This window comes from Vicugna pacos, chromosome 11, assembly GCF_048564905.1.
Source record: "Vicugna pacos chromosome 11, VicPac4, whole genome shotgun sequence".
In the NCBI taxonomy this organism is placed as follows: domain Eukaryota; kingdom Metazoa; phylum Chordata; class Mammalia; order Artiodactyla; family Camelidae; genus Vicugna; species Vicugna pacos.
The window spans coordinates 19,760,644-19,782,741 of record NC_132997.1 but is presented as its reverse complement, the minus strand read 5'-3'; the positions used below and the strand labels follow the sequence as shown (position 1 = coordinate 19,782,741).

The 22,098-nt window shown below is 39.4% G+C and overlaps 1 long non-coding RNA gene and 1 pseudogene across 1 annotated transcript; both read left to right on the top strand.

The window, feature by feature from the left end:
• Positions 1-22,098, top strand: part of LOC102530620 (wings apart-like protein homolog) — a 335,358-nt pseudogene that overhangs the window by 207,806 nt on the left and 105,454 nt on the right.
• On the top strand, positions 4,412-21,904 carry LOC140699191 (uncharacterized). The gene is made up of 3 exons (XR_012077200.1): positions 4,412-4,560; positions 11,675-11,885; positions 21,600-21,904. It is a non-coding gene; the product is annotated as an uncharacterized lncRNA (long non-coding RNA).

Here is a 22,098-nt window from a genome sequence, read left to right as displayed (position 1 = left end):
ACCCTCCCCCTGTAAAAGTTTTTTAATGCACCTCATTTTCAAAAACTAAACAATGTCTCCTACAATTTAAGACTGTACCAGATATTTTCATTTCATTAGCTTCTGAAATATAATAGAAACTTCTCTTATTCTTGTAACTAAGCTATTATGTGGTTTTTGGACCACTCTCTAAGAGTCTCAGATTTCATCTAACCCTATGGATCCACTGATCCACCCACTTCTGCACTCCCTGTCTTCCCAGTTTTAGTCAAGCCAAGATTTTGTGGCCTCCACTTAAACACCTCTTAGGAATGTCCCTCATCTCTGCTCTAAAATAGGCAGTTGAGTCCTACTGCCATAAGGCATTCATTGTTTGTACTGGTGCTAGCTGAGGACCATCCTTGGCAAAATTGAGAATATAATGTTAATGATTAATGTTCTTGGCAATCTGTGAATTTAAGGCAATCCCTATCAAATTACCAAGGATGTATTTCATAGAACTGAACAAAGCATATTAAAATGTATATGGAATCACAAAAGACCCACAATTGCCAAAGTATTGCTGAAGTAAAAGAATGAGGCTGGAGGAATAACCCTCCCATTTTTCAGACAATACTATAGAGGTACAGTCATCAAAACAGAATGATATTGGTACAAAAACAGCCATATGGATTAATGGAACAGAATAGAGAGCCCAGAAATGAAGCCACAAACTTTTGGTCAATTAATCTTTGACAGAGGAGGCAAGAACATACAATGGAATTAAGACAATCTCTTCAGCAGATGGTGTTGGGAATACTGGACAGCTGCATGTAGAGCAATGAAGTTAGAATACTCTCACACAATACACAAAAATAAACTCAAGATGGCTTAAAGACTTAAACATAAGATAAGACACAATAAAACTCTTAGAAGAAAACATAGGCAAAACATTATCTCTCATATATCTCAGCCATGTTCTCCTATGGCAGTCTACACAAGCAAAAGAAAGAAAAGCAAAAATAAACAAATGGGACCTAATTAAACTTACAAGCTTTTGCACAGCAAAGGAAAGAAAACAAAATGACAACCAACAGAATCGGAGAAAATATTTGCAAAAAATGAAACTGACAAAGGCTTGATCTTCAGAATACATAAACAGCCCATACAACTTAATAAGAGAAAAACAAACAACCCAATTCAAACATGGGCAGAAGACCTAAACAAGCAATTCTCCTGTGAAGACATATGAATGACCAATAGGCACACGAAAAAATGCTCAATATCACTAATTATCAGAGAAATGCAAGTCAAAACTACAATGAGGTACCTACCACCTCAAGCCAATCAGAATGGCCATCATTGAAAAGTTAACAAGTAATAAATGCTTGAGCATGTGTAGCGAAAAGGGAACCCTCGTACACTATTGGTGGGAATGCAGTTTGTTTCAGCCATTGTGGAAAACAGTATGTAGATTCCTCAAAAGAGTAAAAATCAACCTATGAAAATATACAACAATCCCACTCCTGTGCATATGTCTAGAAGGAACCCTAATTCAAAAAGACATCTGCACCCAATATTCGTAGCAACACTAATTTACAATAGCCAAGACATGGAAGCAGCATAAATGTCCATCAACAGATGACTGGATAAAGAAGTGGTGGTATATTTATACAATAGAATATTATTCAGTCATAAAAAACAACATAATGTCACTTGCAACAATATAGATGTCCCTGAGAGTGTCATTCTAAGTGAAGTAAGCCAGAAAGAGAAAGAAAAATACCATATGACATCACTCATATGGGGAATCTGAAAAAACAAACAAACAAGCAAAGAAACAAACAAATAAACTTAAATCTAAAACAGAAACAGACTCACAGACATAGACTACAAACTTGTGGTTGTCACAGGGGAGGTGAATGGGAAGGGACAGACTGGAAGTTATAGATCTGTCAATACTGACAGGTATATATATAATAGAAAATCAAGATTATACTGTATAGAACAGGGAAATATATATAAGATCTTGTAGTAGCTCATGGTGATAAAGAATATGAAAATGAATGCATATATATAAATGCATTACTGACAAATTGTGCCCTACACCAGAAATTGACACAAGATTGCAAACTGATTACAGCTCTATAAAAAATAAAATAAAATAAAATCACATCCAATAAAATAAAATACTTAGGAATAAATCTGACCAGGGACATGAAAGACTTACACATAGAAAACTACAAAATATTGATTAAGGACATTAAAGAAGACTTAAAAAAATGGAAAGATATCCCATGCTCTTGGATTTGAATAAATATTGCTAATGATCATATTGCCCAAATCAATCTACAAATTGAATGCCATCCCTATTAAATTACCCAGCACATTTTTGACAGAACTGGAGCAAATAATCTGCCAATTTATATGAAATCACAAAAGACCTAGAATTGTTAAAGAAATACTGAAGAAAAAGAATGAAGCTGGATGAATAAGCATGCCAGACTTCAGGCAATACTACAGAGGTACAGTCATCAAAACAGTGTAGTATTAACACACAAACAGATGTACGGATCAATGGAACTGAATAGACAGCCCAGAAATAAAACCACAAACCTACAATCAATTAATCTTTGACAAAGGAGATAAGAATATCCAATGGAGAAATGACCGTCTCTTCACCAAGTGGTGTTGTGAAAACTAGACAGTGACATGTAAATTAAGTTAGAACACCCCTCACACCATACACAAAAATAAAATCAAATTGGCTTAAAGACTTAAACGGAAGGCAAGGCATGATCAACTTCATAGAAGAAAACATAGGTAAAGCAGTTTCTAACATAAATCTTAGCAATGTTTTACCAGGACAATCCACCAGGCAATAGAAATAAAAGCCAAAAAAACTACAAATGGGACCTGATTAATCTCATACGCTTTTGCATAGCAAAGGAAACCATAAGCATAACAAAAAGACAACCTATGGAATGGGAGAAAATATTTGCAAATGATGGGAATGACAAGGGCCTAACTTCCAGAATATAAGAACAGCACAGACAGCTGAATAACAGAAGAACAAACAATCCAGTCTAAAGTGAACCAAAGACTAAAGAAGCAATTTTTCAGTGAAGTAAGCCAAATGGCCAATAGGCAGATGAAAAATGTTCAATATCCCTAATTGTCAGAATGAAAATTAAAATGAAACCTATAGTGATATATAACCTCACACCTGTCACAATGGTCATCATTAAAAATCCACAAATGATAAATGCCAAAGAGGTATGGAGAAATAGGGAATGCTCCTACACTGTTGGTGGGAATGCAATTTGGTGTAACCATTATAGAAAACTATGGATATTCCTCCAAAAACTAAAAATAGGCTCAAACATATGATCCAGCAATCCCACTGCTGGACATATTTCTGAAGGGGATTCTATTTTGAAAAGTTACATGCACCCCAATGTTCACAGCAGCAGAATTTGAAATAGTCAAGGCATTGAAATGACCTAAATGTCCATTGACAGGTGACTGGATAAAGAAATTGTGGTGTATTTATACAATGGAATAATACTTAGGCATAAAATGGATAAAATAATGTCATTTGTAGCACTATGGATGGGCCTGGAGATTGTCATTCTAAATGAAGTAATCCAGAAAGAGAAAAAAAAAATGCCACTCATATGTGAAATCTAAATTAAAAAATAAAATGACACAAATGAACTTATTTACAAAACAGCAACAGATTGAGAGACAGAATATCAACTTATGGTTACCCGGGGACAAAGGGGATGTGAAGGGACAAACTGGAATCCAGATTTGGAGTCATTAACTACTATATATAAAATAAATAAGTTTCTTCCTTGTAGAACAGTTACTATATTCTATATCTTGTAGAAACCTATAATGAAAAAAAGTATGATATCAACAAAAACCACAAAAAATTCCATACCTAATAGGGAAAATTCAACTATTAAATGCCGAGTTGATATTTATATATGAATATAATAACCATATAGCAGTATTTAGAACAAGAATACTACTATCACAATAGTTGCAGGTAAAGAATAGGACAACATTCAACGTCTAATCATAGTGTAACCCTATACACTGGGAACAGACAGGAACTTCCATAGTTTGATTAACAAAAAGAAAAAGTAAAAGCCTGCAGCTAATAACAGCACAGTTAATGTTAAAAACTTCTAACCCCCTAAGATCCAGGACTGGATAAGAATGCGTTTCTTTCCAGGCTCATGCAGCAGTCCTTTGGGTTAGGGCCAGGGAAAGAGAAGGAGACTGATTAAAGGGATGCCTGGAGCGACTTTGGCTGGGAAAGGGCAGGGAGGCGGCCAATCACAGGCACTGCTGAGTCTCAGGCGGCACACAGTGCGCACAGGTGACGTCCGATAAGACGCAGCCAATCAGAATCCTGCCTGGCTGGGTGGTGGTGACCTGGGGTCGTAACTGAAAGTGGAGGCTGATGTAGGTCACCTGGAGCTACCATGGTGGCTGGGACTCTCCCGCAGAAGGAAGCGCTGTCACCTGCCCGGTGGCCCTGTCTCCTGGCGTGCAGTGCTGCTGGGATCCTCTCACCTGGCCCTGCTTCGGGTGAGTTACCTCCCAGAAGGTCTCTCAGCCTCCTGGCCTTTCTTGTTGTTCGCATTGTCTTCTCACTATACTGTTGGGTCTTTGTGATCTTCTGACATTGATCGGAAGATGTATTTTTACATTTTCTGTTACCGGGATTTGGGGGGCCCTTGGGCCCTGGGCTTGGCAGCGTTGGGCGCCGGCTGACCTGGGCCGGCGTGCTTCCCAGTGGCAGCTGCGCAGGGAGGCTGAGGCCGGGTCCCCGCTGACCCAGAGCACAGCGCACAGCAACACGGGCTGGACCCAGCCTGGCTAGGGAGACCACGCGGCCCCTTGGGTTCCAGGGCCCAGCCCACCTGAGGCATCCAAGGTCAGTGTGCTTTTTGCACGTTTCCTTCAAGAGGTTTCGTACTTTCAGTTGTGATGTTTAAGTCTCTAATCCATTTTGTGTTGATTATTGTGTGTGGTGTAAGTAAGGTTCAACTTTCTTGCACGTGTATATCCCCTTCAGCCAATGAAATGTATTGAAAAGAATATTGGTTCCCCGTTGTGCGTTCATGATACCCTTGTCAGAGTTAGGTGACTATTCTTGGGCATATTTCTGAGCTTTCTGGTCTGTTCTGTGAGTCCCCTTGCCCGTTTTGGTGCTAGTCAAATCGTGTTTTGAGGAAGATGGGTTTGAATACAATCTGAAATCAGGAGATGCGATTCCCCCATCTTTGTTGTTCTTGCTCAGAATTGCTTTAAGGATTTAGGGTCTTTGGTGGTTCTATATACATATATACATATTTTCTATATAGGATTATTCCATTTGCATACAGACAATTCCCTCCTTTATGATTTGGTTCATTTTATTATTTTTTATTTCTAAAATTCTATAAATTTGACTTCCTAGATTTAATAGAAGTGGTGAGAGTGGACATTGTGCCATCTACTAGAACTTAGAGGGAAAGTATGCAGTTTTTTCTCTTTGTTGGAAATGTAAAATTGGGCTTTCATAAAGCTCCTTGATTTTGTTCAGGTAAATTATCCTGTAACTATTTTGTTTAGAATAATTATCATGAGTTTTTAAAATTGATGTATATTTAATTTAGAATGATGTGTTAGTTTCTGACATACAGCAAAAGGATTCAATTATATATATACACACTCTCATATCTATGAATATATATATTCTTTTTCAAATCTTTTCCATTATAGGTTATTACAAGATATTTAACATAGTTCCATATGCTATAGAGCAGGCCTTTTTGTTTATATATTTTATTTACAGTAATGTGTATATATTAATCCCAAAATTCTAGTTTATTCCTCCCCCCACCATTTTTCCCTTTGGTAACCATTATTTTTTTCTGTGTCTGTGAGTTTAGTTCTGGTTTGTAAACAAGTTCACTTTTATCATTTTGTTTTAGATAGCACTAATCATATCATGAAATAACATTTGTCTTTCTCTGTCAGACTTATTTCATTTAATATAATAATCTCTACGTCCACTTGTGTTGCTGCAAATAGCATAATCTCATTCTTTTTATGCTTGAGTAATATTCCATTGTGTGTGTGTGTGTATATATATATATATATACACAATCTTCTTTATCCACTCATCTGTTGATGGACATTTAGGTTGCCTCCATATCTTGGCTATTGTAAATAGCAATGCTGTGAACACTGGGGTACATATGTTTCTTTGGGTTATAGTTTTACCCAGATACATCCCTAGGAGTGGGATTGCTCAGTCATATATTAACTCTGTTTGCAGTTTTTTCAGGAACCTCTGTCCTCGTCTCCAAAATGACTGCACCAATTCACATTACCACCAACAGGATAGGAGGGTCCCCTTTCCTCCACACCCTCTCCAGCATTTATTCTTTGTAGAGTTTTTTAGGATGGCCATTCTGACTGATGTGAGGTGACACCTCATTGTAGTTTTGATATGTATTTCCCTAATAATTAGCGATATTTTGAATCTTTTCATGTGCCTGTTAGCCATCTGTCTGTCTTCTTAGTGAAATGTCTATTTAGGTCTTCTACTCATTTTTTGATTGGGTTGGTTGTTTCCTTTTATATTAAGTTGTATGAGCTGCTCATATATTTTGGATTTAATCCCTTGTCAGCCTCATCATTTGCAAATGTTTTCTTCCACTCTGTCAGTTGTCTTTTCATTTTGTTTATGGTTTCCTTTGCTATGCAAAGCTTTTAGGTTTAATTAGGTCCCATTTGCTTATGTTTGCATTTATTTCCATTACTCTAGGCACTGCTGGGAAAAAAAAAAAGTTATTGCTGTGATTTACCTGCCTATGTTTTCCTCTAGGAATCTTAGAGTATCTTGTCTTATGCTTAGGTCTTTAATCCATTTTGAGTTTATGTTTGTATATGGTACTAAGAGATGCTCTAGTTTCATTTTTCACAAGGAGCTGTCCAGTTTTCCCAGCAGAGCATTTATTAAAGAGACTGTCTTTTCTCCATGATATATTCTTACATCCTTTGTCCAGGTTAATTGATCAAATGTGTGCACTTATTGCTGGGCTTTCTCTTCCATTCCATTGGTCTTTGTGTCTGACTGTGTGCCATTATCATCCTGTTTGATTGGTGACCATTGTTGTTTGAATGTTTTGAGACTTCATCCATGAACGTTCTGGACCTGGGCTTTTCTTGTTGGGAAGTTTTTTATTCTGATTTCAATCTTCTTCTTTCTTATTGGACTGTTTAGCCTCTCTATTTTTCTTTATTCAGAAAAAAAGGTAGAATGGTAGGATGTATGAGACTAAGAACTTATCCATTTCTTGTAGGTTCTCTAATTTGTTTTTGAATAACTGTTCACTGTTTGAGGCATCTGTTGTAATTTCTCTTTTTTTAATTTCTGATTTTAATTATTTGAGACTTTTCACTTTTTCACAGTCTAGCTAAAGTTTTTTCTGTGTTGTTTATTTTCAAAAAAAAAAAAACCAGAACCTCACTTTTGTTGATTTTTTTTGACATTTTGATTTCTCTATTTTCTTTGTTTCTGCTCTAATCTTTACATTTTACTTCCTTCTAACTTCAGGTATATTTTGTTTTCATTTTCTAGTGCCTAAGTGTAAAGCTTGGTCATTTATTTGAGACATTTCTCCTTTTTATAATAGAAGAAATTATCCATATAGACATCCTGCTTTTGCTGTATCCCATACCTTTTGGTAAGTAGCGTTTTCATCTTCTTTAGTCTGTGGGCATTTTTAAGCTTCCCTTTTGATTTTGTCTTTGACCCTTTGTTGTTCAATGGTGTGTTATTTAGTTTCCATGTTTTGATAATTTTTTATCAGTTTCCTTGCTGCTATTAATTTCTGCTTTGTCTCTGTTGTGGCCAAAATAGATATTTGGAATGGTTTTAAACTTTTTAAAATGGTTACGTCTTGTTTTGTGACCTGGCATATATTTTATCATGGGGAACATTCTGTGTGTGCTTGATAATAAACACGTGTATTTTTCTGCTGTTGGGCAGAGACTTCCGTATATGTTAGTCAGTCTTGTTTTCACTATAGTGTAGTTCAAGTCCACTGTTTCTTTATGAACTTGCTATCTGGTTAAACTATCAAAGACTCAAAGTCAGGCATTGAAGTCTCCTATTACTGTTATAGTGCAGACTGTTTTTCCTTTCTGATTTGTCAGCATTTGTTTTAAATATGTGCTTGCTCTGATATTTGGTGTATGTATATATGTACAGCTGTTTATTTTCCTGTTGAATTATCCATTTATCTTTATGTTATGACATTCTTTTCTTTTAGAGGCAGTTTTTCATGTAAAGCTGATATTTTCTGTTATAAATATATCCACTTCTGTTTTCTCTCAGTTACATATGCATAGGATATAAATTTCCATCGCCTCACTTTTGATCTATTTGTCCCTGAATCTAAAGTGAGTTTCTTAAAGACAGGGTTCAGTTGGCTCTTTTTTTTCTTATCCATTTAGCTATGCTTTATCTTTCTATTGGGGAGTTGAATTCACTTCCATTTAAAGTAAGTATTTATAGGAAAAGTTTTGAGCTTGCTGTTTTGCTAACTGTTCCCTGTCCTGCATTCTTTATACCTCTTCTCTTTTGCTGTCTTATTTTGTGTTTAATGACTGTTTTTACATGGATAAGTTTTGATTCCTCTATGTTTTTCAGTTGTAAAAATGATGTAGGCAGTTATATTGGAATTACCAAGGTTCTTATATAAAATGTCTTATAACAATGGCTTCTTTTAAGCTGGTAACATCTGAACATCACTTGCATAAAGTAATGATAAAATTTACCTTTTCACCCCCCTCGTATTATATGATATTGCATATATATTTATACATCTATATTATATATAGTATATTTATATCTATTTTCATGATGTTTCCATTATTCTACATATGAGTGATCTTATATACCAGTTGTCTTTTATTTCCAAATTAACTCATTTACATAATGTGCTTAAACTCCATTCATCTTTTAGCAAATTGAAGAATATCCTTCTTTCTCTTGGATGCATACTGTCCAGTTGTGCACATTCCACATACTTTTATCCATTCATCTGCTGATGGGCATTTGGGTTTCCCTAATTTGTGCTGTTGCACATAATGCTGTAACGTGGGCATGCATACACTTCACCAAAATGCATATCGAAGTTCTCATACTCTTTGGGTGTATATATGCAGAAAAGGAAATGTTAGATTGTATAATAGATCTATTCTTAATTTTTTTGCTACAGTCATATTGTTTTCCAAAGTGTTTAGGCCATTTTACATTCTGAACAACAATTTGTAAGGTTTCTCTTTTCACCACATTCTTGCCCCACCTGTTGTGTCTTCTTGATGATAGATATTCTAACAGATGTGAGGTTATATCCCATTTTGGCTTTGGTTTGCATTTTTCTGATCGATAGAGTTATTGAGCATCTTTTCATGTGAATTTGGAGCTCTTTGCAACAATATCTGTTTATTTATTCCATCTACTTTTTAATTGAATTTGTGGGTTTGTTCCTTGTTCTTGTTTTTCTGGTCTATGAGTTTTTATATATTTTGGATATTAACCTCTGCTTGAATACACATTTCCAAAATTTTCTGAAATTCTGTAGATTATCTTTTTTGAATTTTTACTTGTTCTTTTGTGGTGCAAAACCTTTTGAGTTTGATGTGGTCCCGTGTGTTGATTTTTGCTTTTGCTGTTTGTGTTTTTGTCGTTATGTCAAGACAAATCCTTGCAAAAAGCAATATCATTGCGGTTCTTTAGGATGTGTTCAAGGAGTTTTATGATACCAGTGTTTAATCCATTCTGAGTTAATTGTTTGTGAATGGTGTGGGACAGGCGTTCAATATTTTTATTGCATGCATTTGTGTAGTTTCCCCTGCACCTTTGTTGAAGTGACTATCTTGTCTCATTGGGTGTTCTGGGTTTTCTTGTCTAATATTAGTTGACCATATGTAGCCGGATTTAACTCTGGCATCTCCTATTCCATTTGTCCATGTGACTGTTTTTTTGACAGTACCATATTGTGTTTAGTAGTTTGGGTTTGTAGTATAGTTTGAAGTCAGGAAGCATGATACCTCCATGCTTCCTTTTCTTCTAAGCATTGCTTTGGCTGTTCAGGGACTTTCGCATTTACACACAAACTTTAAAACTCTTTCCACTATTTCTGTAATGATTGCCTTTTCTATGTTGCTTTGGATTGCAGTGAATTTGTAGATAGCTTTGGGTAGTAAGGCCATTTTAATAGTACTAATTCTCCAGATCTACATACATAAAGTGTGTTGTTGTTTTACTTTTTACTTTTTTTTGGTATTTCTTTCAGAAAGTTTGCAGTTTTTGTTGTATAGATCTTTCACTTCTTTGATTAAATTTATCCCTATGATATTTAATCTCTTAAAGTAATCTCTCTGCTCATTACTGGTTTTGTTTGATTGTTTTGCTTTCTTTTCATTTGCTATACTGAATGAGATCATTTCCTTTTTTTCTTTTTCAGCTGCTGCATCATTAATATGAAACAATACATTTGGTCTCTGTATGTTGATGTTTGTATCAAGCCGCTTTTTTGAAATCGTTAGGTAATTCCAATAGTGCTTTATTTGGCTCATTGCGATGTAACATCATATCAGCAAATAGTGATGATTTTATTTCTTTGTTTCTGACTTGGATGCCTTTTATTTCTTTGTCTTGCTTTATTACTCTGGCTAGGACTTTCAGTACTATATCTACTGATCAGAAGTGATGAGAATAGGCATCCATTTTTTTTTCATGTTATTTGAGGACCCACTTTCAATTTTTCTTCACTGAGTATATTGCCAGCTCTGTGTTTGATATATATTCCCTTTATGATGTTGAGGTATCCTTAATTTGTTAAGGGTCTTTATTGTGAAAGGCTGTTGCATTTTGTCAAATGCTTTTTCTGCATCATCTGAGATGGTTTCTTTAACTCTTCAGTTATTGATACAATATTTTACATTTATTGATTTGCATATGTGGAACCATCTCTGGATCGCAGGGTGAAATCTCACTTGGATAATGTGTACAATCCTATTAAGATGTACTTGAATTTGATTTTCTACTATTTTGTTAAGAAATTTTTTATCTACATTCATCAGTGATACTGGTCTATAGTTTACTTGTGGTACCCTTATTTATTTACTTTTGGTATTCAAGTAATTCTTAATTTGTAGAATTAGTTTCGATGTGTTCTTTGTCCCTTGATATTTTTGAGGAATTTGAGAAGAATGTGTATTAATTCTTCTTTAAATGTTTGGAAGAATTCTCCAGTGAAGCCGTCTGATACTGGGATTTTGTGTTTTGGTAATGAGTATTTCCCCCCACCTTTTTTCCCCAAAGTTTTACTGTAGCATACGTTTCTGGCTTCTCTTACTAGAAGTGATTTGTTACTAAGAGTGGGAGCATGTAAAAAAAAAGAAAAGCTCATGGAGGGAAAGATAAGGGGGTGCTATCCAGTAGTAGGAAGATGTGTGTTTGGGGCTTGGGTTTTGGATGTGCCCATATACCAATAGGTAAATCCTAGTTTGGGGATGTGGTCCCAGAAGCCAATGGGATGACCTTTGGGATCATCCAAGGGTGAACAGGAGGGTATTCATTCAGTTTTCTTTGTCTGCCTTCTTCCCTTTTGTTCCTCTCCCAATGTGGCTGCAGTCTCTCCTATGGAGAGAAACAGATTCTTCCAGCTGCAGCATGCACAGCTGACCTCTGACTCACCACCTTCCCCTTCCACCTGCTTTCCCGGAAAGGCTGAGCTGTCCCACTGCCTCCTGCTGCTTCCACTTGTGCTGCTGCCCCCATCACTGCCACGCCCCTTCTCTCCAGTACATGTTGAGATGCCATCCAACTCTTTGAAGATCTGTAGGTGAGTGGCTCCCTTGTATGCTCTGTGGAGGCACATTTTTTTTTGTTATGAATGTCCCATGCTTTTTATATCGTAGGAGAAAGAACAAAATATACAAATCTCACTGTTGTGATGCTTATGTAACTTTTCTGTTTGGTCTTTTAAAAGTATCTTCTTTCTACATTTGAAATTCTCACTTTGCTTATGCATTGATCTCATGATTCTGATGAACATCTTTATGACCATTATGTTGAACTCTCTTTTGGGTAAATCAGTTATCACCATTTTTATTAGAATTTGGTTCTGAAGATTGACTTTATGCTTTTCTTTGGGCCATATTTCCTTGTTTCTTCATTTTCCATAAGTGTCTGTTTTGGTTTCTGTACATTTGACAAATAACCACCTCTCAAATATTCACAGACTGGCCTCGTATGGCAGATAAACCTCACTAATCAGGTAGGCCATAAATTTTGTTTTCCTCAAAGCTTTGTGCTTGTCCAAATGGCCACCTATGTTCATAGTGTGCACAGGGTACTAGGTTGTGCTAAGTCCTGTAAGTATCCTTAGCAAATGAGATAGAAACCTCTCTGTTCAGTAGCTGCCAGAAAAGTTGATGTCCTGTGTGCCATCCATCTTCTCTTCTCCTCAGCCTTAATTACAGGGAACTGGAATTTTTCTCCTATACGTTCTACAATAAACTGGGGGCAGGACCTATGGAAAATGCCTGCACGTTTGTTCAAACCACATACTCTTTCAAGACGTTTCTTTGCGCTTGGTTGCTGCCAGGAATCTGGAGGCTGCTGGGTTCTGTGGGCTCTCAGAGGTGGGCGGGGCAGCTTCAGGCTGGGCTCTTTCTGTGGAGCTGGGTGAGGAAGGAGCTGTGTCACGTACTCACCTGCGCATGAAAGTTATCAGAGGACTGGGTGTTGTCTTTTTCATCATTTCCAGAGAGAGACAAACTAGGAGAGGACCCTTTGCTCAGAAGCTGGAAACGCTGCTGCCGCAGTAGTGAAGGGAAGCATCTTCCCGGAAAGGGCTGTGATCTTGCAGTCACTTCAGACATGAGCCGGGGAAGGGAGTCACAGGAGAGGGCATGAGGCTGATAGAGACCGCTGAGTTGTTCTCTGTACACGCTGAGCAGCCTAGTGAGTGCAGGGCTTCATGAGCTCACAGTGAAAAAAATAGCTAAGTTAGAAGTCAGACCCTCAGGTGGCAGCCAAAACAAGCAGAGTAACATAGTTCTCCTCCTCCTAGGGAAAAACTCAAAGCCTGATCCTGCTCTGTACACACACACATGCACACGTGCGTGCACACACACACACTGAAGGAAGGATTAACACGAAGTGCTCCCATGTGCATGGTCATTTGATGTCTTGACTTTCAGGCAGCATTTCTAAACATTGGACTTACATGTGTAGTCTACACCCTGCACTGGAGAAAATGGGAGCTGTGTTTTTGCCCGCTTCCTCTGTTCTCAGATAGGAGAAATAACCCCTGAAGGACCTTGTGCACCTGTTTTAAATCACCGCTTTATTACCTGTGGTCCCTGGGTGACTCATGAATATTCAGCCCTCTGACCAACAAGAGCAAGGTGATCTAGGGACCTCAGAAGGCACCTATAAATGTTAGTGCCCTTGATGTCTTGTCCGAATCCTGTGTTTCTTAGAATGAAGATGAGAGCCAGGGTTTACATCCTGAATGCAAGGGCCACTGCTGGGCCTTGGGTTTATGGCCCTCGTGTATGTTGGCTTTTCCTAACATGTCAGTATTTTGCCCGTCATCCAGTGTGTAGGAGAACCAACCCATTTTTACATTCCTTTCACAGGAAATTGATTCTTGTATCGCTGTTTATTTAGTGCATCATGGGAGGAGGGAGTCAGGAGTCAGGAGCCTCCAGTTCTGCTTTTGCCTTGATGTCCAAATTGAATACTTTAAAATAGTTAATATTTTGAATTTTATCAAAAAATAGTAATTAAAAAGAAACCTTAAAGCCACTTTTGCCAGTAACGGACATGAGCTTATTGCCTCTAAATGTAGCAAAACCCCAGAAACAGTAAATTAGCTGCGAAGAGTAAAATTAAGAAGACAGAGTCAACCAGTTGCTTTTTGTTCTTTGGACTCACCTTGGAGAACCAAAAAGTAACCCATCTGGGCTTCAGCCCTGCTCGTGGGGCACTTTCCTGTCATCAAGACTTCCCTGATCCCGGGAGATGAGTCAATGGGCAGTGTTTTTTTTGAGGAAAACACAATAAAAACAAAAGTAACATACTGACCTTTATGTTAAGTAAGACTAGCAACATGATACATTGTAACAGCTGAGAAGGAAAATACCAAGCATTGGGAATGGTATGGAGCAATTTCAGTTTTTTATTGGTGATGAGATGTTTTAATGGTACAAACATGTTGGAAAAAATCAATTTAAGCACACAAACTCTGCATCAACAAGCAACTCTGCCCCCAGGATTTTGCTTAAGGAAAAAGTAGGTAAACAAAAAATGTGTCCATAGATATTTATAGTAGATATTTTTTTCATTCCCTCCAAAACTGGAGACACACTAAATATCCTACAATGGGAGAATACATAGGTGTTGTACAGCCATATAAAGTTTTAAACTGGAATACACATGATTAATATGTTCACAGCTTTATAATACAACAAAATGGTAAAATCTCATTAAAATCATGCTGAGAACAATGGTGAGGTAACAGGATATGCTGTCCTGTTGAAAATAAGAGCCTTCATTACAGATTGTAAACTGAATCCTCACCTCACCTTTCCGGATTAGCCTCCAGGATCCTGGCAGACTCTCTCGGCCCTGCCACAGAAGGTCACGGATCGCTTGCTGAGACACCTGGGGCCATCCAAGGCACAGCCTCACAGTTCCGTGTGCGGCCCATAAGTAACGCAGGGAGGAACACTGAGGGATGCATGCCATTATCCAGGCGCACAGAAGTCATGTGCAGCTAATTTCCACTAATCTCATAAACATGTAAGTGCAGGGTAGGACTATGTGTTATGAGAGCATGTCTTCTAGTATGAAAAATGGAGGAAAAATCTACATTGAAGGAAGGTAACAAAGGAACAGAAAACAATGAAAAGATCATAGGAAAACATGAAATAAATGATCTGTTAATATATCTCATGCAAATAGAGAAGGTATTTTATACAATGACACTGTTGTTTACATACAAAACTCTATATGTTACATATATATGTGTATATATTCATGTACAGATATATATATATATATACACATAATATGTGTATGAATAAGGTTTGCCCAATCACCCAGAAATTTCCACCAACAGGCTTGTTATACTCAGTTGAGCTCTCCATCCCTGCATTGAAAGAAGTCTCCTGGCCTATTGGGAGAATTTGAACAGAACAATCTGGATTTACGCTCCCTAAAAGGATTCCCCAAATGCACTCTCAGTACATATATCATCTTCAGTTACCCCCATGAACATAACCACAAATGCTTCTAATGTCAACTTTACTTTTCAAGATAGTTTAGAAAACCTCTCACCACTTCTATTTCCATCGGCTCCCACTGGATACATGAGTTCAGAATTCACAAGCAGAGTATTCATCACACAGCCCTGTGAATATCAGCCCTTTCTTGGTTAGTTAGGAATGAGTGAATTTTCTTGTATCTCAGTTTCCACCGGGGTGTTATGAGGTCACAGCAGATACTGCCTTGTTTTGTCCTCATGAGGATGGAGTGGGATAATGCAAATAATGGGTATGTTTTTAATCTGTTCTCACTGCAAGGCTAGGCAGTTTCTGGCTAAGTACTAGGCAGATGTGGCAGACTCCTGTGGCCTGCATGGGCTCTGACTTTCTGGCTAAAGAGCACTGAACCCCAGCTCTGAAGTGAGAGGTGATGGTGTCAATGGTTCATAGGATGACAGTGCCTGAATTCACGCTCCTAAAGCACAAGGGTAGTTAGTGTCTCTTAGGGTGTGAAGTTCACTTGTTAGAGAGGGGAACAGGGTACCTGGAGGCAGATCCCAGAGTTCAAAAGCAATCAATGGCTGAGCCTCCAGCTCAAAAACAGGTTGGCATCATTTTACAAGAGCCAAAGACAAGAGAAGCACCCTGTGTACCATGGCTCTTGTGTGATGGTTCCAGCCATGTTCTTCATTTCTCTTCAGAGCCCTGTGACTATGTGAGGTGTCCCATCCCTTGTGGTGAAAAGGGACCAGGTAGGGGATCGTGCACAACTCAAGCCCCAACATGCGTACAGACTGAAGAATACCACCATTGTGATCACTGGTTTATTTTTGATCCTGAGAGACCTAAGTTTACTTGTGAACACAAATAGGCCCATGGAATTTATCCAGTGACATCAACCCAGTGCTTGGACTCCATCTCTGCTAAAGTAACTTCACTCCCCAATGACCCTTCATATTTATAGCTGCCTCTCTGATTACTGTACGACTCTTGCATCCCCATTAGCACATCTTATTTGTACTCTGGTGTCATGGACCTTGTCAAAAGTCTCCTTCCAAACTCTCACATTTCAATTTCCCTTCCAAGTACACCCCTCTGAATTCATCCGCATTTCACTGGAAGACACTGGTTCTGATCCTGATGCTTAAATAAGAATTCTGTCTTCATCCCCACCCCTCTCTTCCCTGGAACCCACAACCATCATCTGTCACATGTTCTCTGCCTGCAGGGCCCCTGGTTGATTTGATCCCATCTCTCAATCTCTACTTCTTTTGCTTCCACCGGGTCCTGTCACCTCTGTCCTCAGCCTCAAATCAGTGTCACATTCTCACACCTGGTTTATCCTCTTTCCAGAGTGGCAGCCAAAGCCCAATTTACTTGAAATCAAGCTATTTACTGTGGTGACAGTTCCCTCCATCTTCTGATGCCTGGTCACATTTACCCCATTTCTGCCATTCCCTCACTGCATTCTGGCCAGCCTACATTTTGACAGCTCTTCACACCCAGCATGATCAGCACTGTATCTCCTGTTTGTGCCTTCATCGCACAGGGCTTCTCTCCTGGTGTCCTCCATGCTGAGGTGTCCCCTCCTCAGAGAGGCCTTCCAGCTCCACTTCTGCCAAGACCACCAGCCCCCACTCCACCGCTGCCTCTTTCCCTGTTTCTATTTCTTACACAACTTATGCCATCCTGACAGGCACTATCTTCTGTTTAATTTTCCTCTCTAGAATCTTTTTTCCTCCCTTCAGTGTCAGCGCCACAAAGAAATGGACATAGTTTTAATTTTAATTAACCTTCCCCAGCCCAAGCACCATGCATTTATCAATTTGAGAAAATGTCACATAACTTATGATGCTACCTCTGCCATTTTTTCATGTGATTCCTTCCAGTTACAAAAGTATTTTGTCTCCTTCACTTCTGACATGGCAAAAACCAATTTGTGCTGATTGCCTTATAAGTGTGCATGATGTGTAAATAAAGATAGTAATTGTGGGCCTCAGACTAAATTTTGCATGAAAAAAAAACTTTTACACTGCCCTAGTTTTCCACCACATTTTGAGTGCAAGATGGTGACTGAGAGGGGAAGGGCAGGGATGTGATGCTCCTCCCAAAGTGTCCAATTGAATTTCTTCTTGATCAGAAACTCATGATGCAGATTTCTTGCAGGGAGAGAAATGAAACAACCTCACATAATGTAACAAACTTATTTCTAATATGGATATTGTTATAGCAGAATATAAAACTTAAATAAAAAATTTCTTCTAAGAGTACAATTTAACTTCATCTTAAAGAACATTTATTTTTTTTAAAATTACACATACTAAGGTGAGAAAAAGGCTCTTTGACTTAAACTTACAACTTCAGAATTAAACCCTAGAAATAAATGCTATGGCCATCTAAAACTTTATATTGACAAGTTGCGTATGATTTCAAATTATAATGTAACATTTGTGCACAGAATAACTCTGTGTATACTTCACTTACATGGCTGGTATATAATAGTTACCCAAACTGTCTTCAGAAACGAGGCTTAATGTAGATTCCAGCTAAGTAGAAGATCAGTCTCAGTTACAACATTTCTTTCACAACGAATAAGAGAGAATCCACACATTTGCTGAATATAGAGAAAGCCCCATGCTTCGTGCTGTGTTCTGGGAATTCCAGTATATTGTAGATGAGAGATGTTGACCATAAAGGAGTTCACTGCTGCACTCACTTTTAAAGTTGGAGGAACTCTGGTCCAAAGGAGGGGACTGCCCTCCATCCACTGGCCTCCGTGCAGTGCAGGTGGAGATCTGACCAGGTGAGTGAATGCAGCCCGGCAGCTTGGGAGGCCTGAGTCGAGGGCAGGGCACAGCATGGCTTTAACACGAAGACCCACTCCTGGGAAAGGGACCAGCAGGACTTGGTGCTCGGTCCCCTGGCTCATTTGTAACAGCCCCTTGTGATGTGCTGATTCTCATGACCTTTTCCAGGAATGTGTGCACTTTCAGCATCTTCATCACCTCTGCTTGAATGGACTGCAGGGATCTATCTTTCCTCAGTTCTTCAATGACAAAACTGATTTCCTTCCTCGAACTCAGGTTGAAAGTCATCAAGTGTCTGTAAGCCTTAGTGAGGCTGGGTACGTTTACTGGCTCCTTCTCTAGCCCGGCGTTCCTTAAAAGGCATCTCCATGCTGGCACGCTCCTGTTTAGCCACATACAGCTGGTCGATGTGGTAGCACTTCTCTTCTATCTGGGCAGCCAGTGTTTCAGCCAGCTGCTTTTCATAGCTTTGATAAAGGTGACTCTTAACAGACTGAATAAGCCTGCAGGTAAATAAGACACTCACCAATGAGGTGAAGACAGGGAGACTCAACACTGCCTCCCACTGGAGGCTCTGGAACATGAGCTGAGCAGACAGGCCATTGGGCAGCTGTACCACCAGGACCACACCCACCTCCCTGAGGATCAGCCCAAAGCCAAGCTCCATGGAGGACAGCAGCCCCTCCATGGCACTGACCCACCCAGGGCTCTGCCTGGTTACCGTGGAGCCACCAGCAACAACAAGCCCCGGGGGGCACCCCAAGATTCCACCTGGAACCCAGCCAGCAACTGACATCCCAGATTGGTCAGTTACCAGTGTGTGGGGGAGGGGCTGTGCCAGAGGGGAGGATTGTAACCAAAGTGTCCTTCTCTCCATTACTGTCCAATGGTAATTTTTCTTGCCTCTTTTCTTTTTGTGTTTAGATCTATATACAGTAAAAAATAGAGTGAAATGTATCGATGTTAATTTTAGATTTTACAGATCTTTCATTTTCCTAATCCTCAACAGAAGATACACCCTCTGTCATATTTCAGTTGAAGTACACACACTCTCAGGACATAATCCATTAGTTTGATGGTGGCTGAACTTGACAAAAATGGAAAAAATCACAATGTATTCTTTGACTTCTTTATCATTTGCTCTAAGTAATGTTTTTAGAGCTAAATGTTTGTATTTGAATATGCCATTCATTCTGTTTGTAGGGCTGAATACTGTGACCTTGTAAGATTATATCACAAAATATTTATCCAGTCTCTTAATAATAGACATTTGGTTTACTTCAAGTGTGGGTTATTATGAATAAATTTTTTGTATATATATGCATGCATCTTTTTTGTAAACATCTGTTCTCATTTACCCTGTGAGACGAGTACCTGGGAGCAGCTCTGCTGGGTAGATACATGCTAAGTGCTCCTTCATTTTGAAGGAGATTTCTTGGGGTATACTTTACATGCCATAAATTCACTCATTTAAGCACATTTTTTTTTTTTGGCTTGTGTGTGTGTAAATGTGCAGAGTTGTGTCTCCCTCACGATCCCATTTTAGAACAATTCTATCACAGGAAAAAGTTTTCTCAATCCACACTTTTCTTTATCAGCCTCATCTGACACAGTAAGTCTCTCTCCCTATTTGAAATGCTTCCATGATATAGATTCTAGTTCAATACATTGTACCATTTTTATATGTTTTTTGTTGTTGTTTTCTGGGTTTTTTATTTTAAGAACTCACTGGCCTTTCCTTCTGTGACTCCACTGATGGTTTCTACTTTTCTTTCAAACCCTTTAGCATTAGTTTGCCTCAGGAATTAGGTCTTGATTCACTTTTCTTTCTCAGTCACTCGTCTCCTTGCTGACGTCATCCAGACTTGTGGCATCCATGACATCTAGACTGTCATGATTTGAAATTCACTTTTTTGTTCCAAACCTTCCCATACATTCTAGATTTATGCCCACCCAGCTGTCTCCATACCATCTGCAGGTGGACATCTAACAAGCCAAAAACAGATTAACCATCTCCCCTGAACCTGCTCTCCCTCATTCTCCCCATTTTGTGACACTATCTCCAAACTGACAGGAGCTCAAACCCCAGTTTTGTGGTCTGTCTTGACTTCTCCCCTCTCTCCACTTCATCTCTTCCCCATCAGCAAAGCCTTCATCTTTAACTTCTGACTATGCCCCTCATTGGCCTCCCTCTATTCTACCTGAGCAGAGCTGCCACCACCTCTTGACAGGATGGCAGTGGCTGCCACTAACCATGCTCCTTCCCAGGCCATCACTCCTATAGGCTGTTCTTCACCCAGAATCAGAGAATCCAGTCAGGTCACTGCTCAGTTCATTCTGCCCACAGCTTTCCATTCTTCACAGATGAAGCCAACATGCACACAGCACCCATGAGTCCTACATCACCTGTCAGGTGGTTCCCTCTCTGATCTAACTGAGCAGTCTGGCCGGGCCGCACTCTGCTGCAGCCTCACAGGCCTCCTTGCAGCTCCTTGATTGTGACGGGGTGCTCCTGCCCTAGGGCCTGGCATTAGCTCTTCCCTCTGCCTTGAATCCTCCCTGGACACACACGTGGTGGTCTCCCTCCTTCCTTCAGGTCTCAGCTCAAATGCCTGCTTGTCAGTAAGATCTCCCCAGATCCCTTGTAGTGATCATGCAGTAGGAACAGTGATGACAGCCCTGTACATCACCATCTGTCCCACCTCCCTGCCTCATTTCCCTTCAAGGTTTTCTTACCATTTCCATGTAAAGTACAGGCTTGTGAATTGTCTGATTCTTAACTGAATTGGAAGTTTCATGGGGGCAGGTGTTTTTAAGCTGCTTTGTTACTGCTTTATACTGAATGTCATACTGACTACATGATAGATGCGGTATGAATGCAAATGAAAGGAGGTCTGAATTGCATGGGAATCAAATATATATTTCATTTACTTTAATGGGTTTCTCATGTTTTCCAAATCTGCATGTGGACACATATGCCAGTAGAGTTCAGGCGCTCTGCAGTCCACTGATATAAAGTTAATTTCTTCAACATCTTCTTGGGAAGTAACTGTAGGGTCTGGAAAATTTAATGAAAATATTTGAGGAAAATCTAAAAGAAATGAATAAATGATAAAGACTTAAGACAATTTTTAAAAATAACAGTAGAGTTAATAGGCCACGGCTATTTATGTTTAAGTATATAAACTTAATAACGTACAATAATGTTTACTGCAGCACAACAGGCACTAAGGGTCAGCAGTTGGAACTAAATTCTCTACAAAACCGAAACAGACTCACAGACACAGAGAACAAACTGATGGTATCCAGGGGGCAAAGGAGGTGGGGAGGGTTAAATTGGGAATTTGAAGATTGCACCTCTTGAGGAGCGATGGGAATGTCAGCTGTCCTGACCGTGGTGGTGGTTCATGGGTGTGTACATCTATCACAGTTCATCAAATTGTATATGTGAAATATGTCTCATTTACTGTACAGGACTCGTGCCACAATAAAGCTGTTTAAAATACAGAAATAAACTTGAAAAAAAAGAGCTGCAGCTGACGGCGCTGCGGGAGCGGAAGTCCGGTGCTGAGACGGCGCAAGTGGTCGCAGCAGCCCAGGCCTGACGAGAGCGGTGATGTGCGCATGCTCTGTCCCTGGACATGGAGTTGCCATATATGCTCGCCCTACTTGCTGAGCTGGATCAAGAACCCTGACCTGCGCCTGCCTTTGCACTGGAGCTGGGTTTGGTGCAGGTGGTTGTTCTAGCTCTTGACATTAAACAAGAGATCTTGCTGGAACGTTTGTTGGCTCTGAATCTGAAGCTGGTGTAGGGGGTTGTTCCATGTCTTGAGTTTGCTTGGAAGCTGTGGCATGAGCCCACTCTGGGTCTGGAGGAGCTGATGCTGGTGCCTGTTCTGGGCACTGGGACTGAACGGGAACTGTGGCTGCAGCCTGCCGTGGGTCTGCAGCTGTCAGGGGCACTAGATTTGGA